We start from the raw sequence: 12,257 nt of genomic DNA, 5'->3' as shown, positions 1-12,257 counted from the left end.
TGCATAATTCTCTTGTGCTAGCTTAAGTTTAGTTCAACTAAAAGCAAACTTGAAATTCACTTCCGAGCTCAAGGAACAAGTGTGGCCGTCAAAGGCACATCAAGAATTTTTGCATTCATTGCAAAAAAGTTTGCCAGCTAAATAGAATTTTGCAGATTTTGTGCTAAAGTGAACACAGGTTAGCTTGACTCAAGAATCGCTACGAAGGGAGCAATCATTGCAGTATAGTGGTAATTTGCATAACTTATCACAATGCTTCCACTAGATCGAGGCCTGCTAAAAATCTCTAGGAAAAGCAAGCAGCTAGACAAGACAGTATCAGCCTTGGCAACAAGGGAGCTAAGAAGTTCAAGCAGTGCAAGCAAAGCCCAGTTCAGAAAACTTAGAGATTATGACATCCACAAAAGCTGAAGGACCTCAAGCGAAAAAAACTGACACAAGGGTGCTAATAATTTTTATTAGCATTGAGGCAAGCAATTAGAGCTATCACTGAACAGGTACAACAAGGGAGTCAAGACGAAAGCAATGGCGTCTCAAAGGAATCAGACCAGGCAGAAAGAAGCTTCAAGTACATCCACAAAAATTACAAGAGAGCAAATTTGTATCTATCTGATTGGATACTACAAAGGACTTCCTTGCTATGAGGATGTCAATCAGAATTTGTACATCAAGACAAAGAAAGATACAGAGGAAACTCGGACATCTCAATATGTGGAAGTTGAAACAACGAAGAATGTACTACACCCGCATCCAGATTACATGGAGGACTGTCTGGGATCAATTTACATGAGGCATGGAAAATACATCGACAATGAGATAGAAATGTTGTACAAAGATCAACTTATAGATATCTACACATATCGTCCAAGTAGTTTTTTGTCCAAAGCACAAGATGGAAAACGGAAAATTGGTACCCTCTATGGAGACGAAGACGGTCGATACTACAGGGCTATCACAAGTCATGAAGTTCCTGTAGAAAACAATCCCTATTTTGCAGCAGAAGTGTTTGGCTCAAGAGGAGAAGACTACACCCACATCTAGATTTCATGGAGGACTGTCTGGGATCAATTTACATGAGGCATGGAAAATACATCGGCAATGAGATAGAAATGTTGTACAAAGATCAACTTATAGATATCTACACATATCGTCCAAGTAGTTTTTTGTCCAAAGCACAAGATGGAAAACGGAAAATTGGTACCCTCTATGGAGACGAAGACGGTCGATACTACAGGGCTATCACAAGTCATGAAGTTCCTGTAGAAAACAATCCCTATTTTGCAGCAGAAGTGTTTGGCTCAAGAGGAGAAGACTACATGTCTAAAGGTGGTAATGTATACCATCTCGTCATGGGTTTACCTCTAACTACGTAGCTAGAAGAGTTAACAACTACAGCTATCACTGCACAAATGAGTGGCACACCACAAGGCACAACAGAAGACACCACATGGAAAGACACGGCACAAGTCTCGTGCACTGCACCAGCACAAGACAAAGCACAAACACACCAAATTGCACAAACAGGGAATACGCCGGAAGTATCACCTATGAAGATAGCACAACTTCAAAAAGAACTAGCTTGGTCTCAAGAGCTACTTAACAAAGCACGAGAAGTCATATCATCAGGCATTAAACAGATGCCAACATCAGATATGGAACCCTCTCGGATGGGGGGAGTTCAAACTCAACAAAGAGACCCTATATCTTCAAGACCGGGATTAAGAAGTCCAGTTTTACAAGAAGCAGTGTCCTTTTCAGGAGTCCAAGTGGAATTTCAAGAAGCATTGGAAGATGCCGAGCCGGAGGAGAGACCACTGGAAATTCACAATGCCCAATGTAGAAGGTCAGGTCAAGATGTCATTGTGGTCGACAAATACGATAGGCACTATGAAATAGCCGATGTGAAAAATATGGATGAGTTTAGCAATTGTAGGCAACTTGTAAGTCACATACTTGGACCCCGTCCAAAAGCACCATCAAGGGAAACGAAAAACAAAAATTCAGTTCGATCTTCACCCTCGGTGCAGAACTTGCCAAAATCAACTCGGAAACATAGCCCTAAGGCTATGCAGAAGCCCCACGTCAAAGACCATATACTGATGGAAGAATTAGCATTACAAATACTAGAAAGCATGGATAGTGATTTGATCTTGTATGCAAGAAATAATCGAAGCTATTTTCAGCTTCTCAAGGACAAGACGATGAAGGATAAAGAGACAAAGCCAGTGGATACACCTAACTCAGTCGTAATCTACAGGTTCATGCATGCAAAGAAGAGGTCATATTTGTATCTAGATACCATAGGAAACCATTATCAGCAGTATTATGGAGAGCTGCCTCGTGCAAAGGGTGCACATGTTGAGATAACAACATATTGCGACCAATGTGCCATTGGTCATTTAGTGAAGGACTGCCCAACAAAGCTCTACATGGAAAAGAAGAAGGAACAAGCCAAAAGCAAAGTTCAGACAGTGACAACAAGGGAACAGAAGCAAGAATCCCCAACGAGATCTCCGAAAAAGAAGCAGATCTTGTCACAGATCACAAAAGATAGGCTCAAGACACAGTTGCTTGAAGTCAAGGGTGTCAACGACATTATCATAGAGAATCAAGCTTTCAAAAAAGATCAATTGAATCAGCTGATTCAAGATCGTTTAAGGAACCTCAGTGAGGAAAAGTCAAAGCATCCACAAGGTGATGAAGATGAAGCTCGTAGTTCAAGGTTCGAGAGCAAAAGAAGCCAAGATTCTGACGATAGTGAGCCAACACAAGAAGAGGTGGCAGAGGTAACAAAAAATCTTAGTGCCACTCCACAAGTGGAAGACATGCAAATAGAATCAATGGTTGAAGCTGAAAGTCTACCAAATAAATTCTCTACTGAGGACACTTCATTGGTGATTGAACAAATCAAAGAGTATGAGAAGCTAAAAGAAGATGTAACTGAAGATATAGAATGCACAGAAGAACAGGAAATGACTGAGTCCAAGATTGACTACCAAGGACAAGCAATACAGGATATGAATGAATATTTTCGAGAAGAGACTCTACAAAAACCCATGGAACAATGGAAACCAAAGGCCACGGTGACCATTGCATCAGAACAAGAGAGTCAACCTCAACATCCTGCTACACAAGCTTCAAAACATTTCCAAGAAGAAAAGTCACCATTGAATTACCTTCAAGTGCTAGAAGAAGTAAATAGTGACAGAGAGCTTCTGAAATCAAGAATCAAGGCTTCACAGTCAGAAACTAGCAATGAACACCAACAAGCAGCTACAACAGAAGATAGTGAGCATTTGGAACATGCTACAACCAGTCAAATGACAAAGAATTTCAACATACAAGAGGATGACAAAGCTTCCAAGGCACAAAAGTCCAAGACAAGTACCAAAAGCAAAGAGGACATCAGTTACTTGGCAGCCAACAAGAAGATTAAATTCTCGTTGGATGTGCATGAGAAACTGAAATTCAATTTTACAGCAGAAATAGATTGCACTGCCACGACTAATGTCATGTCTTATGGGATGTGGTTACTTCTAGATAAGCCAGAACTGTATGAAATTCAGGTACAGGTTCCTATATCACATGGAATAGCCGTCACAATTTTAGGGATTGCAAAAGCTACCCTTAAACTACGGTCAAAGGTAATCAAAGACAATTTCCTAGTGGTGGATTCATAAAAAATGAGTACACATTTGATTTTGTCCAAGAAATGGGCAAAGGCAGTTGAAGAAGAACCTGGATTTTCAATAATGGTCATCACGACTAGCTCTCAAGAAAGCCAGTTTACGACCGCTCCAAGATTATCGGCTGCTGACAAAGGAAAAGCTAAAGTTAGCACACAAATGTCCTATCAACACACACATCCTCTACAATCAAAGTCTTTAGCCAAAACCATTCAGGTTCAAGAAAAAGCTTCTACATCAACCGTCAACATGCTTCCACATCAAAGGCAGTCTCCAAAGAAAATCTTTCAATCGAAATATCCTACACTGCACGATCACCATCGACAAAGGTTTTCAAAGGCCTACATTAAAGCTGAAGAAATAAAGGTCAAGGACCCAATATGGGTAAATGATCCTAGCCAATTGACGAAAGATAAACACATGGGATGGATAGCCTCCCACTACAGCTTAGCAGAGCAAGGCTATTATGAGGGTCAAAAGAAACTTTGGTTACCAAAACCACAGACCTCGGCTTATGTGGTGGAAAAGGTTTCAAAAAGAATTCCCAAAAGCAACAAAGCTCATATTTATATCACCAAAGGAAACCAACCAACAAGGCTCGCCAAAGGTACGCAGGAAATTTCAAATCCAGCTGGCCTTCATACCAACATAAAACTTCATCGATAAATACCCCCAAAAATGGCACTCTTGTACATCTCAATACGACATCAAAAACATCATGGGAAGTGCCATCTACAATTCTTCAAGCACAAGGTTACTATCAAGGAAATCGGAGAATCTGGCTACCAAAGATGCCAGGTAAACATTCTTCAATCCGACGACTTCAGCATGAAAATAATCGCAATTTCACGGAAGGCAAAATCAAGGACAATGTCACAGTCAAGGCAAAGGATATCTGCAAGGACACGCTAATCACACGATGCAGATACAAATGGGTGCCAAAAGAACAACACATATCAAAGAAGATTGAAGTCATCTCTAGCTCTCAAGAAATATCAAGACATGATGGACAATGTGTTACGGAGAATGGAGCGAGCTAATCTTCTCAACCAAGGGACCAACAACAACAAAAAGAAATTTTGACAACCAAGGTCACCCAGGTATGGCAAAAGAAACCAATATTGTCAGTATGGTCCTTTACAAATCCTCTCTTCGAGGATGGGATTTTTTAATTTCAAAACCTATTCTTGGTCGAAAGCTCCCGAGAGTAAGTCAAGTCGCCATAAAAATCATGGCATAAGAGTCAAGAGTCGGGTAGCTGAGCCACTAAATGAGCAAGCGTCAGACCCAAGCTTCATGTCTTAATATTTTTTGTGGTCTATGAGTCTAGATATTTAGATTATAGCTCAAGTTGGAAGAGTTGAGCATATTGTAAAATGGGGTCACTCATGCTGGATAGATGAGCATAAGAGTCGAAGTCTACTATTTTAAATGGTGGAGTGGCAGAGTAGTCCAGAAAACACTCACGCACATGAACACAGTGAGGAGAGTGGAAAAAACCTCCTCGACAAAAACCCTTCTTGTGAGTAACGGTAGCTCTTGAAGTCATTTTTGCTTCTCTAGCTACGTTCACTCCTCGAAGCACCCATTCAAACTCCTATCGCACTGCATATTGTTTCCCATGCATCTATCTGTGTAAGCATATAGAATGTCCCATTATTGGACATTTGTATTTGACACGATTTGTGTTCCACCCATGCACTTACACAACAAAATGACGATGATGAAGCGGTAACAGGTTTCATAAGCATTTGCTCAACAACAACTCTGACTTCAAGCTACTAACACTTATCCAATGTATATCAAGTCAATAATAGTAGCCATACGGCCACAAGTACTTTAACTCAACAAAACTTGGTTACATCAAACATAAGTACATATAGCCTGACATTTAATTGTGACTAAAGGCATTTTTTCCCACTGGGTTTTTCTCTTTAGTCCTATCCAGGTATCCAAGACCTTCATTTTGTAATACACGCCACATTTTATTTTTACTATTTTATTTTTCTTATAAAAACACAGAAAAGCAGACCAACGACATACCCAAACAACTACATGCTCATCAACTCGAAGATCAAAGGGGAACGGCCCAGAAAAAAATTCAAAAAGGCTCCAAGATTACAGGCACACCTGCAGGCTGACACCCAAAGAACAAACAATACAGAGTTGCCAAGAATAAGACTTGCTGCAACAACAAACCTCACTCGACTTATTCATGCTACAACAACCAATCGGAGGGGGAGAGCTATGGCTTCAACTACACTACATGTACAAGAAAAAGGTAACTCTACAACATACAAAGCATCTGGCAGAAGCAACTGCACCAAAACATGAAGCACTCATCAAGGCCACTGCAGACATAGGGTCTTGTCAAGGATGACAAGAATTCGGAGGGGGAGAGTGTTGAAAGGTCAACCTTTCAACAACGCTTCCACAAAGATTCCATAAAGATTCCAAATAAAGATGCTGATGAAGTGATGAAGACGAAGATGTATGCTGTAATGTGAAGATACAAGCTCATGGACATCATCGAATATCCCGTTATTATTATTTTGAGCCATTACGACCACTTTTGTAATGTTTATGGGAACTTCATATTTTAAGTTGGCAATTGTATTTAGGCCACATATGCTTGTTGGATGAGCAAAGCCAGCTCACGGTGTTTTAATTAAGCTCTATAGAAGCCTAGGGACAAATAAGGTCATTTTGGTCAGACATTAGGTTTTCTAAGGCTTAGTACATAACCCAAAACCTAAAGCTTTGTAAAGGGACTTCTAATAATATGATCTTCTGTGTCGTTGGGAGACTGCGAGAGAGTGTGTGTGTGTGCTACAGGAGCTACGGTGGTCGGAATCGTAAACGGAGAGCAGCAGTGTGCTGCCCACGAGGAGAGCTACACATTGATGCTTACATCACGCGCGTTCGTCTCTGTTTTGGCAGATTCACCCGCGAGCTACTTTGGAGTTTCGGTGAGTAACTGTTGTCCGATTTTGCATTTCATCATATCCACGTGATTAGAGTGAGGAAAGCTACATGTTAGGCACTTTAGTTTTCGAAAACGTCGACCTGCAGAAACCGGCCAGACATCCTACGCGTTTTCTGCACGGAGGGTATTGGGTAAGTTTTTTTGGTAACGGACCTTAGGGAGAGTGGCCTATTGGTGTTGATAGGATATCCCTCAAGTTTCGTAACGTTTCGAGAACGTCTAATGGGCTTTTGGCTTGCAGTAGCATCATAGGAGACTCTCACATTCACAGAACCGATGGCATGTAGATTTGATATCTCTGTAGGAAGTAGTCATTAGTCGCTCGAGTAGAGGTTGACACCCTTTGCTTGCTTCCACGCGCCTACGGGTCGAGCTCCGTCCTCAGTTGACATTATATGTTAGGTGATTTCTCGCTGTGCTGACGTCTGTCGCGGCGTATCCGTCCAACAATGGCTTTGAGTCTTCAATTGTATGATCTTTTGTGTTTGCTCTTCTTCATTGGGGACTTCTTTGTTCCTGCATCAAGGTGATCAAAGTTGCATTTTCCAGTGTTAGCTTTTGTGTGTTGTGTAAGTCATTATACTTCTTCTACTTGATACATGACTAATTAAATCCTAGAAAACCCCAATTAATTCCCCAAGTTAGAAACTTGTTTCAAAAAGGGATCATCCAACATCATTTACGATAGTTGACCATCTATGAGCTGTCATAGTCCATTTGTCCCCACAACTCATATACATGATATACAGGGTATGTAGATGGCTATCACGGCTTCAGATTTGAAAACTTGCATCTCATGCTGGGGGTTAAACTTCTATCCAAAAAAAAAAAAGAACCCTTAGCTTGTATTCTCTATTCATAGCCTGTTGACAAACTTTGGCTTGATTTGGACTTGTATTTTGGCTTTCAGCCTTGAAAATGACTGATGGGTATCTCTGGCACCTCCTAGCTGCTAAAATTGAAATGAATTATACCCATGGAACCCTCTAAACATGTAGAACCAATACTGATGACCAAAATTTATCTTCACCCCTTGTTTCTTCTGCAGACATCTATTTTGATAGATGATTGCACTGACATTTTTGTCTCCCTTTTTTTTGTCAGTACTGTTAGTACATTTTTTTTGTTAGGCTGCATTAAGTCACATACAAGATAGAATATTGATAGTATAAAGGTCTACTTCTTGTATACAGCCTTTTAGTTGCATGAAGTATCTGATAGGCAACTTTACACTTGGTGGGTGCTTTTGTTTAGTCTCATCACCAACTTTATTTGTCCTTATAGGCCATCTCGGAGTTTTATGACCATTCTCAGTCATTTTTTGCCTCATACTGTTGTTGAAAAGTAATCAACATTCTTTTCTTACCTGTGACATTATAGCCTTGTGCATATGGATTTCTAGATATTCCTCATGAAGTTTCATCATTTCCCTTTATCTTCTTCTCTTTGTACTACTCAGGCATCTCTTGAGTCTTTTCTTCATCAGGATTATGGATTGTTTTTTTCTTGTTTTTCTCAAGAAAATCTCAAAAAATAACTAAATAAAACCAAAAATAGACTCAACAAAAAGAAAATTTATTCTAATAGAATTCTAAACGTTATGTACACTGTACACATGTCCCTAGGGACTCATATAGGGCTTTTGTCTCCGTACTCCTCATGTAACGCTGTTATGAGGGAATATAATCTGAATTTTGTCAAAAGATTATCACAATCAAATGCAAAAATTCAATGCAGCTCACAAAACATTGCCCTCTAATATTTATAATATTAGGTCCGCATTTAGAATGTCTCCCCCCTCCTATTTGGATTCCTCCTCGATGACAGGGTATCATCTTGGGTACGTGCTATGCTTGGGCAATTAAAAATTGTGCCAATGCAAGACTTGTAATGTAGACCTATTATGCATACACAACAATTTTTTGTGCAATTTATGGTCAATACAAGCATGAATCTTTCCCAATTTTCATCTTTTGGCACTTTTTAGCCCAAATGTGCTCCAAATGCAATGCAATTTTGGCTAGGGACTTCTTTTATGCTTGAGGACACTGGGGTTTACTCAAATGTCTGATCTGACCCAAATCTGGCCTGTAGGACATCATACCCGTATGATGTCTAGGTGGTCATAATGAAGTTTTGTTTCTACGACAGGTGTCCCTTGATGTGTACAACATGCATATGTGCTCACAACAGATTTTGAAAATCAAAATTGCACAATATCACCACATTTTGACAAGGAAATCTATCAAAAGAGTAAAATCTCCTTCAATAATCAATCTATATGCCCAAATGAAATGAAACTTGGTGTATGTGCTGAACACAACATGGTGAGAATATGGGTGTAAAGTCAAAGGTTAAATTTTGCTACCAAAATTATCCTTCAGAAATCATACGTGTATGATGTCTTTTTTGGCCAGAATTCTACCACAAGATTCCCCAAGTCTCCAGCACTGGTTTTGAAGAATTTCTATGAATTTATATGCAAAAATATGCTCAATATTACAAGTTTTTCTTTTCTTCGTTTTTGACACTCCGTCTTTTGTCTTTTGGGTACCACATGTGGGTCAAAACCCTAGTTTCAACGTGTAGTTAGGATAAAACACCCCTTCTAAACACTCTGGTGCAATCAATTCATAATATTTGGTCTCCAAATACCTCTTGAGACATCACATGTGTATGATGTCCAAGTTCAGTTTCTCTTCATAGAACTCTTGCAAATGCCATCTTATATGCACAACATCCATCAGTCATGAAAACTTGCAGATGCCCTCTTATATGCACAACATCAATTAGTCTTGAAAAAATTTCAACAAAAACCTATTTATTGTAGGTTGATCGCATGTTTAGGTGGTACCAAAAAGGAGTGTCTTGGACACTCCTTTGGGAGGAGATGAAATGGGTGGTGTATTAATCATTTTCATTTCATATAGAGGAAAGATAAATTCTTTTTTTGGTTGAGAGGTTGGAATTTAGGCGGGCTAAAAATTCTAATTCACTTTAATACTAAAGCTTAAAGTAGCAAACTACCTGCACATTTAAATTCCCTCTAGTCACCACTACTCTATGCTCTCTGCAGTGCTGCCTCAATGGGTCCCTCCGCCTCTTGTGCCCATCTCTCTCTCTCTCTCTCTCTCTCTCTCTCTCTCTCTCTCTCTCTCTCTCTGTGAGTCCTCCATAGCTGCTACAGGTGCTTGCGGGTGTATCACAAAGCCATATCAGCCAGCTCCTCATTGCCATCTATATTCAACTTCAAAGAAACCTCTCTCTCTCTCTCTCTCTCTCTCTCTCTCTCTCTCTCTCTCTCTCTCTCTCTCTCTCTCTATGAGTACTATGGAATTGTTTTGATTGTCTTCATTATCGTGTCATTAGCATCCTCGCACGTTCCACATGAAATCACATAATACTCATAATGGTAGTACAAACCCCCTTTACCTTCCTCCATTATCTGTTACACATCATATCCCAAGGGATCTTCTGCTAAGTCTACAGAACTACTGGGCTGCAAAAAAGAGGGAACAGAGAACCATGAAAAAAAGGATGGCACAAGCGCGAGAGGATGGTGGCATTGATGAGCAGGAGGCAAAGAAAATATGCAAGGGCAGTTTGCTAAGTGTTGGCATAATCAAACAAACGGGCTTTCCAGGGATCTTCAATGGAGCATTCTACAACAACTTCTCATTCATCCAACGTTCTCAGTGCTGCAACCCACATCAGAGACAGTTGGGAGGCTGATTTTCTCTGACATTTGTCATACATTGTTTAAGGTGAAGACTCCTCGTTCAAATAATGAGCTATTTTTGAAATGGGCTAATTTCATGGCATGCCTCAATGGATTCAATGGGGCTGACAATGTAATGGGCAATAATGATGTTGTGAAGGCATTAGGACTTCATCGAAGAAATGTCACGGGAGTTAGTTTCCGGCTGCTACAAACTGATGTGGAGGAGGGGTCACTTCCCTTAGATACGTGTCAACGTCAACATCATAAGACCAATACAATTAAAATCAAAGAAATCGTGTTTCAATTTTGGTCAATGGAAACCCGCATCTCCCCAAACAAGAAAGATGTTGTTCGAAAGAGAATCAGCAAGAGGGCACATGTGGTGCATCCAACTCCTCGATTTACCTCAGTTATATCAGCCTGAACATCTTGAAAGTGTGTAACAATGCTTTACTTAGTAATTTTGGGTGCTTGCAAAAGCTTTGAAATAAATTTTAAGTGCCTCAAAGTGCATCACTTAGAGCCTGCAAATGTTTGAAAGCGCCAAAAAAGTGCATCTCAGTGTGCTTGAAAGCGCCAAAAAGTGTTTCAAAGTATTTCAGAGCAATTCCAAAGTGCACTAAAGTGCTTCATGGTGCTTGAAAGTGCCACAAAGTACTTTAAAGTGTTTCAAAGTTCTTCCTAACCACTAAAGTGCTTTGGAGTGCTACCTAGTGCCACAAAGTGCCTCAGAGTGCTTTTAAATAGCACTGAAGTGCTTTCAAATAGCCCTTAAAGTGCACTTTGATGTTCTTTCAAGTGCTTAAGAGTGCTTTAAAGTGGTGCAGAGTGCTTCAAAGTACTTTAGAGTTCTTAAAAGCATCAAAAAGTGCTTCACAGTGCTTTAGCATGCTTCAAAGTAGTGCTTGAAACCGCTATAAAGTGCTTGATAGTGCTTGAAAGTGCCACAGAGTGCTTTGAAGTGCCACAAAGTGCTTGAAAGTGCTTTGAAAGTGCCACCAAGTAGTTTAGAGTGCTTTCAAAGTGCACCAAAGTGCTGGTAAAGTGCTATAAAGTTCCACAAAGTGCCTCAGAGTGCTCTTAAAGTACAATGAAGTGCTTCAGAGTGCTTTCAAGTGCCCCAAAGCGCTTTATAATGCTGCAGAGTGCTTCAAAGGGAACCAAAGTGCATGAAAGTTCCTTGTAGTGCTTGAAAGTGCCACAAAGTGCTTTAGTGTGCTTTCAAGTGCCCCAAAGTGCTTTAAAAGTACTGCACAATGCTTAAAATTATCACAAAGTGCTTTGAAATGTTCTCCAAGTGCATTGAAGTGCTTCATTAGTGGACAAAATTTCAACAATACAAGAAATTGAAGTAGAAACTGTGAATTTCTAGAAATAGACACCAACTCCCACTACTCAACTATCCACTTGCAGCACTTTGAAAGGCACTTGGAAGCTCTTTTTAACACTTTAAAGCACTTTCAACCACCAACAAACTCTTGGAAATTCTTGCAGTGTCTTAAAAGTGGTTAAAAGTGCTTTAAAGTGCTTAAAAGTGCCTTGAAGTGATTGCATAATAAACTTTTAAGCACTTTGAAAGCATTTTGAAGCAATTTTAAGAACTTTGAAGCACCTTCAAGCAATTGCATGACTTTTCAAGTGGTTGAAGGTGCTTCAAAGTGCTTGCAAGTGCTCAATCTCTCCACTTACAACACTTTGAAAGGCACTTGCTAGCACTTGAAAGCTCTAATTAATTAGCACTTTGAAGCACTTTCAACCACCTACAAACTCCTCCAAGTGCTTGCAGGGTCTTAAAAGTGGTTAAAGGTGATTGCAAAAAGAACTTTTAAGCCTCTTTGAAAGAATTTTGAAGCAAAATGTGCCT

The sequence above is a fragment of the Adiantum capillus-veneris genome, chromosome 14 (genome assembly GCF_014529385.1).
Source record: "Adiantum capillus-veneris isolate H3 chromosome 14, ASM1452938v2, whole genome shotgun sequence".
NCBI classification, from domain to species: domain Eukaryota; kingdom Viridiplantae; phylum Streptophyta; class Polypodiopsida; order Polypodiales; family Pteridaceae; genus Adiantum; species Adiantum capillus-veneris.
This window is presented reverse-complemented; position numbering follows the sequence as displayed.